This window comes from Felis catus, chromosome B1 (genome assembly GCF_018350175.1).
Source record: "Felis catus isolate Fca126 chromosome B1, F.catus_Fca126_mat1.0, whole genome shotgun sequence".
Classification (NCBI taxonomy): Eukaryota; Metazoa; Chordata; class Mammalia; order Carnivora; family Felidae; genus Felis; species Felis catus.
Window position 1 is genome coordinate 23,782,455 of NC_058371.1, and position 19,422 is coordinate 23,801,876.

Genomic DNA, 19,422 nt, shown 5'->3' on the forward strand with positions numbered 1-19,422 from the left:
ATGATGTTAAGCATCACTGTATGTATTTATTGAGTGTATATTTTCTTTGGAAAAGTGTTCAGTTCCTTTGTTCATTTTTTAATGGGGTTATGTCCTTTTATTGTTGAGTGATAGAGTTCTTTATGTGTTTTGTATAAAAATTCTTGGTCATATATATGATTAGCAAATAGTCTTATTCTACGGATTGCCTTTTCACTTTATTGGTGGTGTCCTTGACACATAAACTTTTTTGTTTGATTTTATGAAGTTAATTTACCTGTTTTTATTTTATTACTTCTACCTTGTGTATCACAACTAAGAAATCATTGCCTAACCAAGATCACAAAAATTCATTCATATTTGTTCTTCTAGGAGTTATAATACAGTTTTAGCTCTTACAGTCTAGGATGCATTTGAATTAGTTTTTGTGTGTAGTGTGAGGTAGGACTTCAAATTCTTTTACATGTGGTTATCCAGCAAATACTGTTCTAGCAGCATTTCTTGAATGACTCTACTTTTCCTTTTAAACTTTCCTAGGGGTGCCTGGGTGGCGCAGTCGGTTAAGTGTCCGACTTCAGCCAGGTCACGATCTCATGGTCTGTGAGTTCAAGCCCCGCGTCAGGCTCTGGGCTGATGGCTCGGAGCCTGGAGCCTGTTTCCGATTCTGTGTCTCCCTCTCTCTCTGCCCCTCCCCCGTTCATGCTCTGTCTCTCTCTGTCCCAAAAATAAATAAAAAAAACCGTTGAAAAAAAAAAAAAAACTTTCCTGGCAGCCTCATCCAAATCAAGTGACTGTATATGTCAACTGACTATGCATGGATGGGTTTATTTCTCTGAAATATCATAATGTATTTATTACTGTAACTTTGCACTGAGTTTCAGAATTGAGAAGTATGAGTCCTCCAACTTTGTTCCTTTTCAGGAAGGTTTTGGCTATTTTGGTGTCATGTATTTTCATATGCATTTTAGATCAGCATGTAAATATCTGCTAAAAAAAAGAAAAAAAAAACACTGGTATTCTGAAAGTGATCATGTTGACTTGGTCAATCTGGGGAGTATTGTCATCTTACCAATGTGAAGTCTTCTTTTGCATTATCATGTTGTATATTTCCAGTTATTTAGTAACCTTTAATTTCTTTCAATTTTTGTAGTTTTCAGAGTATTGAAAGACTTGTACTTTCAGAAGTCTTATACTTCTTTCATAAACTTATTATGTATTTTATTCTTCCCATTATTATCAGTTAAGAATCTGTTTTTATATTTTATATTCAGGTTGCTCATTGGTGGTGTATAGGGAGTTTTTGATTTCTTCAAAGAACTAACTTCTGGTCTTACTGATTTTATCTGTTACTCTGCTCATTATTTCATTTATTTCTAATCTTAGTTATTTCCTTCCTTCTGTTTGCGTGGGTTAAGTTGGCATTATTTTCCTAGTTTCTCAAAATGGAAGATTAGGTCCCCACGTTTAAGATGTTGGTTGGAGCTTTCCCTTTCTTTTTCTTTTTTTTTTTTTTAATTTTTTATGTTTTATTTATTTTTGAGAGAGAGAGACAGAGTGAGCGGCAGGAGCAGAGAAAGAGAAGACGACACAGAATCTGAAGCAGACTCCAGGCTCTGAGCTGTCAGCACAGAGCCCAATGCGGGGCTTGAACTCATGAACTGTGAGATCATGACCTGAGCCGAAGTCAGATGCTTCACTTACTGAGTCACCGAGTCACCCAGACGTCCCTCTTTCTTTTTAATGCAGGCATTTACAGTTATAAATTTCCCTCCATGCTCGATTTTACCTGAACCCTGTAAGTTCTAGAATGTTGTGGTGTTGCCTTCATTTATCTCAAAGCATTTTTTTTTTCCCCTCTGTGATTTCTTCTTGGACTTAATGGTTATTGAGGAGTGTGCTGTTTTACTTCTGCATATTTGTGCATTCCACAGAGATCCAAGGGTTTGGACAGAGTATCAAGTGTGCCCTGGGGATGGGGCTTTTACCAGAGTTTCTAAGGTGGTTAGATGTCTCCACTGTCTGTAAATGCTGCCAGCTTGTGACTACCACACCACTGAGCTAAGAGGAGGAGATGAGAATAATCCCAAGTTAAAACAACAGAGATCTGCTATCTTACTCAGGTTCAGTAGTTTCTTTTGAATAGATGATTTGGTTTATTTGTTCTGTGGCTTTTGTTAATTACTGGAGTTTGGAAATGGTTCATAGTAGTTGTTTTGCCTATATTTTTTTATTGTTTCAGAGAAGGAGATCATCAGGTTCCTCACTGCCATGTTGGAAGTCAGTTCCTCAGAATAACTCTTTTCATCTTCATGAAGAGTTTTGAGTCACAGTGGTGTTTCTTCCCTTTTCAACCAAGTGAACCATGTTCCAGGGATGAAACAGTCTATTCAAGATCATGTGGCTTGATTATAACATAGAATTTAACCCAAGTCTTTTTCTCCTTTTTCCTAGTACTATATTCTTTTTACCATATCACAGTTGATTCACTTTATTACCAGTTACTTAAATCTTAGATGCCTTGACCTGAAAGGAATCTCAGAGGAGACCAGCTTCTTTTATAGGGGAAGAAACTGCACTCGAAAGTGGTTGTCTTGCTCAAGATTTCATTGCTAGCCACTCTAACACACTGTCTTTGTACTTTATGCCCCAATTGAATGGTTGGTTAATTAAGGTGCCTTTTATAAGTCTAAGGGTCAATTATTACCTTCAAATCAATTCTTTATTCTGATTTGAGCCTCAGAACAGCCCCACACATTTCATTTATCTAAAATGGTGATGGTCTATTTAGCCACATGGTATATTATTAGCTTTCTCTTGCTCTGTAGCAAATTATCACAAATTGAGTAGCATAAAGCATTACCCTTTTATTAACTCATAATTCTGTAGTTGGATTAGGGGCATGGCATTATTAGGTTGTTTCTTCAATTCCACACGGCCAAAATCAAAGTGATGAAAGGGTGCATTCTCATCTGCAGCATGGGGTACTCTTCCAAGTTCATTCAGGTTGTTGGTTGATTTTGGTTCCTTGCCATTGTAGTAATCAAGACCCTGTTCTCTTATTGGCTTTCAGATGTGGGCTGCTTTCTGCTCCTTGAAGCTGCTCTCAGTTCTTACCCCAAAGCCATCAGTGAAGGCTCTCCCTGTCACTGAATCCCTCCTATACTTTTAGTCTCTGTGGGAAGAGCTGAATCCTTTCTAAGGATAGATTCACCTGATTAGCTCAGGCTTACCCAGGGTAATAGCCTTTCTAAAATCAATTCAGTTGGAGTCTCAGTTACATCTGCAGATCTCTTCATAGCAGCATGTGAATTACTGTTTGACTGAATAACTGGGAGAAAAAAATGCATGTATCCAAGGAGTGGAAATCTTGGGAACTGTCTTGGATTTTTAACATAGTAGATATACCTTCTTTTCTTTTAGAACAGTCTGGTTCTGCTTTCAAAGAATAATACTTAGGCCCATATGCGTTCACCTGATGCACACCTTGGAATTTTTGTTTCCTGTTAAATTTTTTAATTTTAATTCCAGTTAGTTAACATTTAGTGTAATACTAGTCTCAGGTGTATAATATAGTGATAAAACACTTCCATAGAACACCCAGTGCTCATCCCTACAAGTGCCCTCCTTAACTCCTTAATCCCCATCACCTATTTCACCCATCCCCCCACCCACTGCTCCTCTGGTAACCATCAGTATGTTCCCTATAGTTAAGAGTCTGTTTCTTGGTTTGCTTATCACTTTTTTTCCCCTTTGCGCCTTTGTTTCTTCATTTCTGGGTATAACTGAAGTCATATGTGCCTTTCTCTGACTTATTTTGCTTAGCGTAATACTCACTAGCTCCATTCACATGATTGCAAATAGACAAGATTTCATTATTTTTTATGACTAATATTCCATGATTGTGTGTGTATAATTTTATATATTATATTTTATATATTATATATTTTTATATAGTAATATATATAATATATACTAACTTCTTAATCCATTAATTAGTCAATGGAAATTTGGGCTGTTTCCATAATTTGGCTATTGTAGAGCTGCTGTAAACATCAGGGTGCATGTATCCCTTTGAATTACTATTATTGTATTCTTTGGGTGAATACTTAGTATACCTAGTAGTGAATTACTGGATCTGAGGATGGTTCTATTTTTAACTTTGTGAGGAACCTCCATACAATTTTCCAGCGTGGCTGCACCAGTTTGCATTCCCACCAGCAGTGTAAGAAGATTGCCCTTTCTCCACATCCTCACCAGCATCTGTTGTTTCTTGTGTTGATTTTAGCCTTTCTGATAGCACATTCCTTGAAAGTTACTATGCTTAGATATCATTGAGTTTAAGAAAGGAAGCTTAAAGTTCAGTCTGGGTTTGATATTAGTAGACCAGAGAATCTGTATATCAATAAGGACACATAGGTAAAATATAAAATAAAGCATATATATTATTTTATTATATACCATAAATATTTTAATATATATTTTCCCCACTTTAAATATAGTCAAATTTAAGCCAGTGCCTTATAGTGGTTTGTTAAATACTAGCTGATGAATAACCAAAAAAAATCATCCCCCACCACACAAATTTATGTTTTCTAATGAATTTCCCTCATGAAACTATAGCTGAAAATACACAAAGATGTGCAAAAAAATAATATACTATTCCAGGTAACCGTTATGACCCAAGTCACATTTAACACAAAAGCCCTGGACAGTTGACTTTATAGCAGTCCAAGGTAAATTATTATGTTTAATTAAACAATACAGTATGACAGGTTGACTATAATAAGACCATTTTCTCTTCAAAGATATTGAAATGCATGACTTATTTCCAGGGAGAACTAAAAAATCACATTACAGAGGACATTTTTCTTTGTCACTGGAAGATAATGAAGTTTGAAGTTCTCAAATCGCTGAACAGTAGGTTTGGTTGACGAGTATGTTTCTGACACTTCACTTTAATCTTTTTCTTCAGAAGTTCCAAAAGCCAATGACTATTTTCTTTTAATTTCAGCATTTGTTATAACTATTTTTGCCGTGTAATGTCGCAAAGTTTATGAGTATAGCACAACTAAGGACGGATATCTGCATCTCATACCTTTGTTTCCACTAGTTATAAATTTCTCCCGCTTTGAATAAGGAAACCAAAAGAATGGTAGTAGCCAAATAATATTACAGAAAGCCCCCTTCTGAAATTTAATTTTGCTTTTATAAAGGTTGTTTTTCATAATTAGGTATACATCTAGCCAAGGGATTTTAAATGTGAAATGGTGTTCTTCAATCAGTATCTGAATACTGGTTGACCAAGATTAGCTGGGGGAACTGGAACTCTTCATGAAATGCCATTGAAAATTAACTTCTCATCTTTATTCTTTTAGAGACTGAATTTAAACTTAAGTTGATTGCAGAAAGTCTGTTCTATTGTTGAGGATAGGTTCATGAACTCAACTAAGTGTTTTACCTCTGAAAATGCATAATCCTGTAATGACTCCTCTTAAGTAATGAACATCTGTATATGAATTCCTGAGGAATTTGAACCTTTCTGGGAAAGTGATGGTCACTTCCAGAGTAGTTTATGACCAGTCCTGAAGTCTCTAGGACTCTGGAGTCTTGAAAGTTGTCCAGAAGCAATTTAAAACTCAATAACATTGAGGACATGTATTATAGACTATAAAATACATACGGTATCACTCTTTTGAGATAATTGGATAAACCAACACATGCATTGAATATACTCAGCTATGCTTGTTTCTCTTTTAGAGGGCTTAAAGAGCAGTTTTAGTCTCACAGGATTCTGTCAGATCTTCTTTGTCAACCTCCCAGCCAAAGGTAGTCGTCTGCTACTTTCCAGGCATTCTGTTTGAGACTATCTACCAGTAGGACACATCATACCTTATATTAAGCCCATTCTATTACTAGTCAACTGCTGTTATTAAAATAGTTTCTATTAAATTTAACCAATATCTGACTCCTAGTTTAGGGCATGATCTATTAGGCTATCTGGAATCACATGTAGTTAATTAAATCTGTCAAATATTTGCAAAATGATAACATATTAAATATTCATCCTCTCTTTTATTTCTAACTATCAAAGCAGTGAATCTTGTTCAAGTTTCTTTTATTATTTGTAGGACACCCAAATAAAAATGAGCAGTATTTATTGAGAATCTTCTCTGGTAAAGTTGGTGTAATGGAAAGTGGAGTAATTAAAAGGATGGATAAAATAGTATGGCCATATTCAAGGAACTTAAAATACATTCAGTAATGTATCTTATCCCTACTCTATTATTTAAAATAATACATTTTTAAGCGGGACAAGAAAGTTTAGGTGATGACTCAAGCCCAGTAGGGTCTCTGGTGCCCTTAGGTTACACTGAAATCTAATGCATATATACAGATATTGTGTGGTTTAAAGAACTGTTTACTACACTGGGATTAATATTAAAAAAAAAAAACTGCCTACAAATTTCTAAGCTACTTTCTGTTCGTAAAGAATCAGGCATCTTCTTTCCCCAAGGCCAACTTTTCAGCTTTCATAGAAGATGCTATTACCATTGTGAGTTTTGAATTAAATAGTGTATTTCTTCTGAAGAGTTTAACCACTCTAGATAGTAATTCTAGCCACCTTTGTAATAAAAGTACCACATATATAGACAGAATCATGTAACAGTTATGATTACTTGGGAGAACACCAGAAGAAGAACATCATAATGCTTATATTTCAAGTAGCAAAATTGAGGAATTTTGATGTTTATTATAAGAAGATACATTCATGTAGGAGATTATATTCATTGTGGTTTCGTCAACTTCACATTTTAAAGTTTTGTGCGAATTGTCTTTCATATAAATATGTCCTTTGCCAAGGCTTGAATTAGTACGTGTAAAACAATATTCAAATTGAAATTCAGCGTACTCTCTCCAGAAAAATCAGTACCTCAATTTAGTCACTAAATTAATTAATTCATGCAGTGCTGAGCAGTATACTAATGATACAAAAATCAGAGAGAGAAAGTTCACTGTTTCGTAAGAGACTCAGGGGGGTAAAATAACCACACGAAAAGCATTTCAGTTAGCGCTGTAAGATACATGAAAGCTGTACCAGTGTCTCCACTTTTGCCTGCAGTGGTCAGGGAACACATGTCAGAGAAAGAAACAGAAGGTGCAGGATGACCGTGGATTTGCCAGGGAGAATGGACACCAAGTCATGTGTGCGCAGCAAGCGTGAGTATCTTTTTTAACCATTCTTCACACAGAGTAGATTTCAGTAGAAATGTTCAGTGAGTAGATGGTTTCCAGGCAATGAAAATGGCAAATGCCAAGGCATGGACGTGTGAAACAGTTTGACAGAATCTTGAAACTGAAATTAGCTAAGTATATAGAGATAATGCTGAGGAGGTAGGCAGGGACTTCAATATGGAGAGTTTTACATGTTCTATAGGATTTTTCTTTTAAAGGTTTTCACCATATGTTACCTCCTCAGGCAATTCAACTTTATTTTTTAACATGTAATTCATACACAAATTTTAGAAACCTATCTTTCTGCTTTTCTAAGAACGAAATAGAGGAAGGCAGGAGTGGGGGAGGGAGGGAGGGAAGCAAAATATAAAATAGTGTTTGTGATAGAGATTGCCCAGAAATTGCATACCAGGGTTGAAACCAAGAAATAGTTTGTGGAAATTTTCATTTTTACAGAATTTCAAATACTGTCCCCTAACCATGTCCCCTTCCCCTGCCCCAGGTACACATACATAGGTATCCTAGGTAAACAAACAAAAGAACAACAACAAGAAAACTGTACTTACCACGAAACTTCATCTTTGGGGCAGTATCCTGATGCTGCTTCTGTTTCATCTTGCCCCAGGAAAATTGCCACCCCCAAAATCAGTTCTATGTGGAAAATCTGGAGCTGCCCTATTGAAATATAGGGCCAGTAGACTAGTACAGATATGTGTGTGTGTGTGTGTTCTTTCTTATATACATAGTACCAAAATAATAGACATGCTAGTTTTCAAAATCTTAGGAATGTTGGTGACAAAATACTCAAAAGTAAAACTTTAAATCTTAATTCATAGTAAAAATTCAGTTCATCTGCCCCTGGTTGGAGAATCATTTAAAAAAAGCAACAACAAATTTCACAGTAGAGTTTTTAAAAAAAAAAAATTATCACTACTTAGATTGAGAAAGAAGTGTCAAAATTTTGCTCCCAAATTAAAGATCTATAAATAACACAATAGACCCTTTATTTTAATCATAGACAACTTTTTATTGCCTTTTGCCTGAAATAAAATAAATGTAATAATACAATGTTACTTGTGGAGATTCTTTGATGTACTCTATGTTTTAAAGATTAAATAGGAAAGCAAAGCCTTATTATACTCTTTTATAGAAGATCAAAATTAAGAGCTTAAATCACTTACTCCCCAATTTTCTTGAGAATCTTAAAGATTCCTTTACAGTTACTTGCTTACATAGACAATGACAAGGGATCCCTAAAATGCCATTTGATGATACTGTAGGCACCTAACTCCATAAGCACTTTGTAAATTAAGGGTTGATTATTTGCTTTGTGAAAGAATTCTTCCTTCACGAGAAATTCTCCAGAGGATTTCTTTAATTAGTTAGCTCCCTAAGTGCGTGTAAAATAGGGAGAGAGAGTAAGGTTTTAAGTCCCAGAGCTCCTTGTAGATTGTCCTGTTTCTGTCTTTAACTCTTGTGGATTAAGCATTGTCTGTATGCAGATCTCTTGGCCTGATCCATTACCGAATTCAAGTGCATAAAGACCCCCAGAACGTTATGCTAGGCTCTGGGTTACATCGTGGAGTGCACAAAGACGAGTGACGCCTGTATGTGCAGTCAGAGAACAAACAGGGACACCACTACCACCATCCCCCTTTCAGGAGGCCTCGGCCAGCTCTTTGGCAACAGAATAATGCAGAGATTGAGGAATTCATAGGTGCTTATTGTGCACCATTTCTGTTGGCAGAGGAAGAGGCAGTTAACTCAGAGGAGAAATCTTTAGTTTTAATGGTAGACATCATAAAGAGATGGGGTATGCAGTTTTCTAAAAAGAAATGCATGGGGGAAAATGTCAGGATCATTATGAATCATGGGGTGTTTTCTGACAGAACAGAGTTTAACTGGACTAAGGGGCAGAAGAGCCTTACAAGTGACACTATGTGATTAGATGAGGAAGGTAAAGGAATGATGATGTGGCTTGGGGTGCAATGAGAAAGGACCTTGAATGTACTGCTGAGGAGACTGCATTTTGCTTTATAGGGAGTGGAAACCATTAAACTTTTTCAGTAACTGAATATTGTGACTATATTGTTTTTCTGACCAAAACTTGCAACAGAGTGTAGGAGGGATTTGAGGACAGAAAGAAGCAAACCCAGGGAGACCAGACAGAAAGTTTCATAAAAGTCCATCTGAAAGACCATAAAGAATTGAACTGTGCTAGCAGCATTGGAAAGGGAAGAGAAGGAACAGACTGAAATGTTGTATAGGGGGGACAATTCCAGAATTTTCAGAATAACTAGATAGAGATTGTGAATGAGAGGGAAGAGACACTTGTGTCTTCTAGTCCTCACCACAGGGTGACTGGCAATACCATAAGCCAGAAAACGGACTAGAGCAGGAGGAGAATTTAATTTTTTCTGTGTTTAGCAAAAAGTTTTGTGTTTCTGGCCGTTTGTTGATCTATTCCTTCTATTTTACATTGTGATAATTCTAAGGAAAATGGTAGAAATATTTTGTTAAAAATTGTGAATTTTAAAAAATTTAAGTATGAATTCAAGTATAAATACACTATTTCGTGTAATTATAGTGTTTTTGCAGTAGTCATTTTGTCTTGAGACCAAACAGAAAAGTATGTTTGAGAAATGTTTTTAATGTTGTACCCAATACCACTTCTACAAAAATGCAATACAGATGCATTTTTATGCACTTTTTGTTTCACAAAATGAATTTTGTTTTTGACTTACTAAAAAAATCTAAAACAAATCATGATCTACAAGTAATTTCAGTTACTCCTGTCTGGTCTTGACTACGTATTCAAGGTTTCTCTTCCCCCTGGGAGATAAATACTGTATTACAAAAGTCAGTCATCTGGTTCTATTAATTTAATTGAATTTTGGAGTTGGAAAAGACTTCCTGATCATTGTAAAATTTCTCTTTTTTGCATGTCACCTGCTCTCATCACTTCACTGACTTTAACAAAGAAAATACAAACCTAAGTCTTATTACATGTTAATGTTATCAGCAGAAGTCATCTAGACCCTAGACCCTAGATTCTAGTGGAACAGGCCATTGATCTGTTATTTTTAAGATGAAAGATTGTATGCTATATACTAAAAGGTATGTGAGTAAACTTACAATTACATCTGACTAAACTTAGGAAAGATTTTCGAAGACATAAACATCTACATCTTAGAAAGTTGATGCTCACATTTAGTCATTCTATCTTATAGTTGACAGTTTTTGAAGAAGTGACAAAATATGAGGCTGAATGGCCTATTTTTTATGAAAATGGGCATAGTGCAAAATAGGAAAAAATACAGTAAAGATAAATGCTAGGAAGTAATAATGGACGTTCAGGTATTACTACATTAGAATGTATGGTGGACATTGTTGAAGATTCAGTGTTTTTGTCCTTACTTCCTAGATGTTCTTTTAGTTTAAGAATATATTGAAATGCTAATTTAGTACCTTTGTGCCATAGGGAAATATATTGATGTGGGAATTGGTGAGGTCAAAGAGAAGGTCGCGTTCTCCCTCAAACCTGTCAAAGCCTTTCTATAAATAGTTTGCAATTTCTTGAATATATTTGGAAGTATTTTATACTGAACAAAGTGTCACCCTTTTCTTTCACCCTATAAAGTGGTAAATGTTCACACAGAAAAAAAAAAAAAAACCTGTCCCCTCCCAGTATAAGGCACTATTTGCCCCTGAGTACATTGTTGTATTTCCAGTATTTATAACTAAGTCTTCACAGCATGTGGTTAATTTAATCTATCTAGCCACATTAGAAAGGTGGGCAGCGTCTCTATTCTTGAATAGTTCATCATTTTATCAGGAGAAGCCCTTTATAATCCTAGAAAATAATGACATACGGGCTTAGACTTCACTTAATAGAGAAAAACCTCTTCTTAAAGAGTATTGATTGCCCTGGTCTGATATATTTGCTTTTTTTTCCTCTCTCTCTCCTCTCTGTTTAAATGACATGGAATTGACATATAACATTGTGTGTAAGTTTAAAGTGTGCAAGGTGTTCATTTGATGCATTTATATATTGCATTATATATTGCAATATGATTACCACCATACTGTCAGCTAACACCTCTAGAATACCACATAATTATTTGTTTCTGTGGTGAGAACACTTAAAATCTAGTCTCTTAGCAACTCTGAAGTGTTTAATACTGTATTGGTGACTAAAGCAGTAAAAATGTTAACAATTGAAAGGAATAATCAGTATTAATTTTATTTTCATTCTGTATAACTCAATCACTTGTTTGGAATTAAAGCAAATAGAAACCTAACTATTTAGATTACAGGGGCTTACATAAATGTTTACCCATGAGAATCACAGTGCCCTTGCAGGGCAACAAGTTGATCTATATGAGCAGCTGCATAGAGGAGTGAAATGGATAAAGACTGGAGTAAGGCCAGGCTGGAAGATCTGATTCTACCCATTCCTAGCTGTGTAACATTGGGCCAGTCAGTGTTTCTGATCTTTTAAATGTGTGAGTAAGGACCCTATGATTTCATCCTGTAACTTTGCAGTAATGTCAGTGATCAGTGTAATTTTCAAAAATCAGTTACTTTTATTTCCCTTTAACTTCCCTTTGACTTGGGGAGACACAAGTTGAAAGTCAACTTTGATGCATATCTGCTCTATAGCAGACAGTGAGCTGCTTCTGAAAGCAGACGCTGTACTTACTTTGAAGGTGAAAGTATTATTTCCTTAGGGTGGCTTCATGGGTTGATGGACTGTTGTCCTCAGTGGCTCCACTCCGGAGGAGAGAATAATACTTAGACAGTAAAACAAGTTTTCTCTGGGTTCATACATTTCCTGCTGTCATCAGTATACAAAGGGAAAAAAAGGTGACTTTGTTCTTGAGTATAATCATTACACTATTTCACCTAATTACACTGTTTCTGCAATAGTCATTTTGTATTGAGACCAAACAAAAGTATGTTTGAGAAGTGTTTTTAAAGTTGTGCTCATACCACTTATATAAAAAGGCAATATGATTGTTTTTTTTGTGTGTGTGGTTTTTGTTTCACAGAATGAATTGACTCTGAGATTTGGCCTTATTTCTTGACATACTTTTAAATTTATTTCATCTTGCCAGCATCCTCAAACAATCGGTGCATTAAGACTATGCACATTCAGGGGCACCTGGGTGACTCATTTGGTCGAGTGTCTGACTCTTGATTTGAGCTTAGGTCATGATGTCACAGTGGTGAGCCTGAGCCCTGCATCAGGCTCTGCACAGAGTGTGGAGGAAGTGGTGGGGAGATGTCCTCAGAGGAGGTGAGCACCAAGGAAGTCACATATTCTCAGCTTTGGTTTCCAATGTGAATAAAGGGAAAGCATTTAAATGGTCTTGGTGGTCTCAAACTATCAATGTCTCTTCAAATATCTTAACAGAGAGTACACTGGATATGATAGAATATTTTGCTCCAGGAAAAACGTGTCTTCATTGTTGTTTTACTCTAGTAAAGACTAAATTTCTATTTCCAAAATTAGAAACAAAGAAGTCTCTTGTTTTTTCTCTAAATGTGTCTTCACAGGAAGAACACAGATTTTCTGAATATGAATAAACAAAAGTAAACATTTTAATTTTTATGTAATACATCTTTTATCCTATTTGGAGAGGAAGGGCATGCTCTCAGAGGACAAAGGATTCTAGCCTTCACCAAAAAGAAATGATATTTTGACAGCTGACTTTTCCCCAAGGAATATCATAACTGGTCTGAGAGAGTTAAGAACACTACTAAGTGTAAAGAACATAATTTGTGGGGCCCAGTGCAAAGTGCAAATGAAAGGGGCTTTGTTCAAAAGGCAAGGAAAATGTGAAAGGTTCCAAAATACACATGGTTTTCTTCCATGGGCTTTCAACTTATCAAGGTGATTTTATTTGTTAATGTCATTATATATAAAGAAAAAATAAATTATTAGTATTATTTTTACTGTTTATGTTGTGCAGTGCCTGTTTTAAATATAAAAATAAGAACATTTGCCAACTATGCACATCACTAAAATGTATAATTTGCATTTTTTAGCTTATATGGGCATGTGTATTTCATTCTTACCAGAAAAATGAAAATGCCACATAAAACAATCTCTACTGTTTTTATTTCACATAGTGAATATAGCTAATGTATCTACAGACTACCAACACTTTTTTACCTTCAACTTATTGATGAGTAAGGAAAAACCCAAAGAAAAAGGGACTGTGGTTTTTCCTCTTCCCACATCCTTCTTTAAAAAAAAAAAAAAACCACGACTTTTTTTTAATGTTTATTTTTGAGAGAGAGAGAGAGAGAGTGAAAGTGAGGGAGGGACAGAGAGAGAGAGAGACAGACAGACAGAAAGACATAGAATCTGAAACAGTCTCCAGGCTGTGAGCTGTCAGCACAGAGCCTGATGTGGGGTTTGAACTCTAAACAGCAAGATCATGACCTGAGCCAAAGTCGGATGCTTAACTGACTGAGCCACCCAGGTGCCCCCTTCCCACATTGTCCTTTGTCATCACTTTCAACATTAGTGGATGGCTAATATAAGGGAAAAGTGTAAGAGTGGACATGATAGGGTTTCTTGGCCATTCAAGTTTCTTACAAACGAGTTTTCTTCATTGGAATTAAGTTTTAGTTGTAATGGAAAGGTAGTCCATCGTAGATGTAATATCTATATTTTGGATTCACTTTGAGTGTTTCTGAACTCCCAGGCATCATGGGCCTGCTGGAATTCTGTGCTCAAGGGACATTGGATACACTATTTTTGAATGGGAAGTCAAGAGCTGGCAGACTTGCATAGTGTGAGTAGCTCATCTGCGTAAGTGCATGTCTATTATACCATTGGATTTCACTTAAAAAAAATACAGGCTCAGAAGAATTTTAGTGTGGAAACAGCTGGGCATTAAACCAAGGGCTGTACCCTTCCAAGCATGAGGCCCTGTATAATTACATTGCTCATATGCCCATGAAGGTATCCCTGGTACAGAAAGAGTGATGACTCCTAATGTTTGTCCTCTTCCCTCAGGCTTCCCCTGGGATAGGGCCACAGGTCTGAGACAATTGCAGGACTAACCGGGTAAACATGCCCTTAGCAAATGCAGCCAGACACTAAGGGGATGTGCTGCCCATGTGAATCTTTAATCACACCCTTGCATTTCACATTAGCATTTGAGCCTAGATTCAAACTGCTGCTTAATAATCAGTTTAAAAATTGTCCTACTTTTAACGTAAAGCCTATAGAGCTAATCAATTTAGGGATAGTGTGGTTTTCAAAAGGATTTAATGTTGCCATATAGAATCTTCTTGGAAGGATCCAGGCTGCAAAATCAGATATTCTCAGGAGTGCTGAGAAAACACATGCTCCTACATTCTGCCCTCCTTTCCCCAGTCTTCCCTTGGATCTCCTTGCTGCTTCCCATCTGCCTGCTGACCTCCAGCTTTCCAGACCTGTGGCCTGCTTCCCTGTTACAGTGTGAATGGCTTAGACTAACTTTCAGCTAACTAACTGTATCAAGAGGTTGTTAAGGGCTTAAAATAGCTGACAAGGTTCTTCCTTAGGAATATACATTCTAGCAGAAATTGCCATTATAAATGTAAAATTGCTTTTTTTTAAGTTTTTATTTCAATTCCAGTTAACATACAGTGTAATATCAGTCCTAGGTGTGCAATATAGTGATTCAACACTTCCATACATAAAATTACTTCTAATGGTAGAATTTCACAATTCTGAGAGAGACTTCTAGGGAAGGTACTTTCAGTAAGAAAAGTATTGTTGGGGTTCCTTTAAATTACATGAAATGAGAAGAAAAGTGGCAATTTGCATTTCCCATCTTGGAGGCACCAGGCCCAGCAGGTATCATTTGGTATCTTTGCATTCTCTTTGCTGTAATAGATCAACTGTGTATAACCTCTGATATCTATGTCACTTATTACCCCACAGTACTGAAGTTATCATACTTCCTATTGTATACTTTATGCTTTTATACTCAGCAGTGTTAGCTAAAATGTACAAGTTAGGTCAACCTTGTCATTCACCCCTTTTTCTTATTATTCAAGAGCAAATACATAGAGAATGGTCACAAAGTGAATCTTCACTCCGAAAAGATAAATAGTAGAAGGAGATGGGACAAAACTTTTTTTTTAATTATTTTTTATTTTTTTTATTTTAGAGTGTGTGAGTTGGGGAGAGGGTGGGGGTGGGGAGAGAGAGAGAATGAATGAATGAATGAATGAATGAATGAATGAATGAATCTGAAGCAGGCTACATGTTCAACATGGAGCCTGACATGGGTTTCGATCTCATGAACCATGAGATCATGACCTGAGTTGAAATCAAGAGTCTGATGTTTAGCCGACTGAGCCACCCAGGTGCCCCAGAATAAAAACTTTTAGAATGATAACATGGATACCTTAAACACAGTATTAAGTCTCAAAATATAATTTGTATATGAAATTTGAAACTCCCATCAAGGTGATTCAAAACTTGTAGAAGGGAGTTCAAGAAACATTGATTTCGCATCTCAGTACATCTTTTCTTTTCTTTTCTTTTCTTTTCTTTTCTTTTCTTTTCTTTTCTTTTCTTTTCTTTTCTTTTCTTTTCTTTTCTTTCTTTTCTTTTCTTTTCTCCCTTCCCTCCCCTCCCCTCCCCTCCCCTCCCCTCCCCTCCCCTCCCCTCCCCTCCCCTCCCCTCCCCTCCTCTTCCTTCCTTCCTTCCTTCCTTCCTTCCTTCCTTCCTTCCTTCCTTGAAACATTTTAAATGAAGCCAAGGTCAAAGGTCTGTGGACTAAAACTTGCAGTTACCAGTTATTGACACTAGATGGTGGTGGTGCATCAGCAAGGTGAAATATTGCTGGCATCAATTTGCCCTTGGTTTTTACAAATTTAAGGGCTCCCGGAAATACTGGCAGAATTTGATGAATACTTGATGATGAAGGGGATCCTCAGAATGTAAATGAGAAATAAATAAAAAGACTTTTGATAGAATTTTTTTTTTCTTTTAATCAATGGGAGTAATTTCTCAACTTTTATGGATAAATCATGTTTAGGGTATCTTTGATTTCTAATTTCCATATCCTTAGAGCAAGACCATAAAACAGTGAGATTACAGACTCTTAGATTTTTCTCACTTCTTTATTTTACTCTTGTTTTTCCAGCACATTATTTGCCTTTAAAAAAAGGCATTCAAGAGATTCCCCTTATTTTCAAAGAAACAACAAATCAGTTATTCCTTAAACATTTAGTACATGTCTTCTATGTGTCAGGCATTGCTCGAGGGGCTGGGGATACAGTGGTAAATTCAGTGATAAAAATATCTCCATTTGTGGAATTTAGATTGCGATTTCAATTCTTTTTCTTTTGCACTTGTATTTCACTGGCTTACACAATATGTCATTAATTTGTAGAATAATGACAATAGGTAGACCACATGCAACATATATGAGGGAGTTTACCCAGGGGACACTGCTGGGTATAGAATTGAACTATTGGGAGCAGAAGTGTTAAGAGGGTATTAGTCGTGAAAGTTCATCATGTGGAGCCTATAGGCATTGTTTTCATGGGTGGAAGGAGAGCTTCTGCCTATTCATCTTGTTAGTGGATCAGAGCTGGGAAATGTGGTCCGCAGACCCCACTGTGTCCCTGAGACTCCTTCATGGGTCTTCAGGCTTAAAATTATTTTTGTAATAGTAATAAGGTATTACTTGCCATTTTCACTTTGCTACCACATTCACTGATGCAAAAATAAGGTAAAACTGTTAGCTTGTTGACATGAATCAAGGGAACAGCACCGACGTGTACTAGTGGTCCTTATATTGTTTACTGCTACACACTCTCACTTAACATCTTTGATTCAGTAGTTCCAATGGTTAATTTTTACTAAAAGTGCTTAATGCTCTGTGTGATGAAATGAAAAATCCACATACAGCCCTCGCGCTGTGTACCAGAGTAGAGCGGCCGTCATTAGGGAAAGAGCTTAGGAATTGTATGGCCTGTGAGCTGAGCTTTCTGGTTTTCTCATGGAATACCGTTTTACTTAAAAGAATATTGACAGAAAAGTTACTCAGACATGACTATTAGGCCATTTTCTCAAAAGTGAATGAAGGAAGTCTATCACTTCAAGGACAACTCATAGTATTTGTTATCAGAGATAAACTGTGAGCTTTCATATGCAAATTGTAACTTTCAGAAACCTACATTAACTATCATGAGCTTCTTAGCTGCCTCATATTGATGCTTTAATACTGTGTAATGAAGTGTGTAACCATACAAAATTGGCATAAGTCAGACAACTAGTATTTTCCAGATGACGAAGGTATCATGTTACAAATTCAGGCATGGGTAAAAATTCACTGAAAATGCAAGGTAAACCGAGGGTTTTCATGGAACAGAGTAGGAAAGCTTATCAGGTTTCAGATTCCATGTTGCAACTAACCTTTAGGGAACTACCACTTGTTGAGTTTTGTCATAATATCAAAGAAGCATATCCAAAATAGGCTGAAAAGTTCCAAATAGTCTTCCCTCTTCCATTTGCATCCAACTTACCTCTGTGTGAGTCCAGATTGTTTTCAGATTTTAACAAAAACAACACATTTCAACAGATTGAAAACAGAAGTAGATACGATACTATAGCTGTCTTCTAGTAAGTAGTAATTTGCAAAAATGTAAAACAATGCCATTCGTCTTACTAATTGTTTTGTTTTGAAAAATATTTTTTTATGAAATGTTATTTGTGCTAACATTCATGAGTTATTGGGTTTAAGCAAATTACTAAGTTAATATTTAAATAATTTCTAATTTAGTCGATGGTCAGTATAAATGACATGCATAAGCAAGAACTCTTGGGGTCTTCACTAATTTTAAGAATGTAGAGCGTTCCTCAGATCAAAAAGTTTGAGAACCACTGAGATATGCTACCAAAGTCAGTTAATAATCTTATCACATATGTAACAGGGATTATAATAAATACAAAATTTCTGTTGCAGGCTACAGTATTCTCAAACTATTTTCTGCATCTGAAAATATATAATTTGGGGGCTCACCCCTCCTGAGGCATTCAGGACTGTTAATCTTGAGTAGAGAAAATGAACCTACCATTAAAAAAGCTTGTTTTAATGTTTATTATTGAGAGAGACACAGAGACAGAGTGTGAGTGGGAGGGTGGGCAGAGAGCGAGGGAGACACAGAATCTGAAGCAGGTTCCAGGCTCTGAGCTGTCAGCGCAGAGCTGGACATGGGGCTTGAACTCATGAACCATGACATCATGACCTGAGCCAAAGTCAGACGCTTAACTGACTAAGCCACCAAGGTGCCCTAAGGATCTACCATTTGTAAAACACACTTGAGGTAATTCTAGATTATGAAATAATAGACATTTAAATATTAATCTTGTAAAATAACTTATTAATTCAGAAACAATGCATATCTAACATTTTGAAAATCCAAATTAACTAAAATAATAATAATCACATACAAATCCCTTTTCCAGGATCTCATTATTTAGAAGTAAATATCTATTATTAACATCTGACTATAGTTTCAGCTTTGGATTTGTGTGTTTCTGTGTTTTTTAAAAATAAAACAATAAGGTGTACTTTGCTTTTGATCACTTAACATTTAATGAACATTTTTCTTGACATTAACAGTCTTTGTAAACATGTGATTCCTAAACTGGGCTATTTCAGAATTACCTTTGTGGGGCCGGGGGAGGGCAGGAATTAAAAATACTGCATGTGCCTCCTGTCTAGAAATTCTGATTTCATGTTTTTTGTTTTTTTTCCCCATGTTTATTTATTTTGAGAGCGAGAGCCTGGGAGGAGCAGAAAGAGAGGGAGAGAGAATCCCTAGCAGGTTCCTTGCCATCAGCACAGAGCCTGATGTACGGCTCCATCTCATGAAACCGTGAGATCATGAGCTGGACTGTAATCAAGAGTTGGAGGCTTAACCTACTGAGCCACCCAGGCGCCCTCTGATTTCATTTTTGATTTTTTTTCTATGGGAGCAATCAACCAAAACTGTGGAGTCAAAGGCTCTAAAGCCTTTGTTTATTTTGGAGAGGTCTTTAATATTATCAAATTGCTCTACAAAGTAGCTCTATTCTTTTACATTTTCATTAGTAGAGCATGAGAGTGCCAAGAATCTCATCAGTGTCAGTGGATATTTCTTCTTTTTAAAAACTTTACCAAGTTGATAGTAGAAAAATGTTGCCTA

At 36.2% G+C, this 19,422-nt stretch overlaps 1 protein-coding gene across 4 annotated transcripts in view; it reads left to right on the forward strand.

The window, feature by feature from the left end:
* SGCZ (sarcoglycan zeta) overlaps positions 1-19,422 on the forward strand; it is a 1,094,832-nt gene that overhangs the window by 340,869 nt on the left and 734,541 nt on the right. Inside the window, exon 2 of one of the 4 annotated variants that reach the window (XM_045056853.1) lies at positions 7,100-7,197. The exons of 2 other annotated variants lie outside the window; for them this stretch is intronic. The gene's annotated coding sequence lies outside the window, so the exon portion shown is untranslated. Of the gene's footprint in view, positions 1-3,646; positions 7,198-19,422 lie in introns of those variants that run through there. One more of the 4 variants, XM_045056852.1, reaches the window with a different exon arrangement.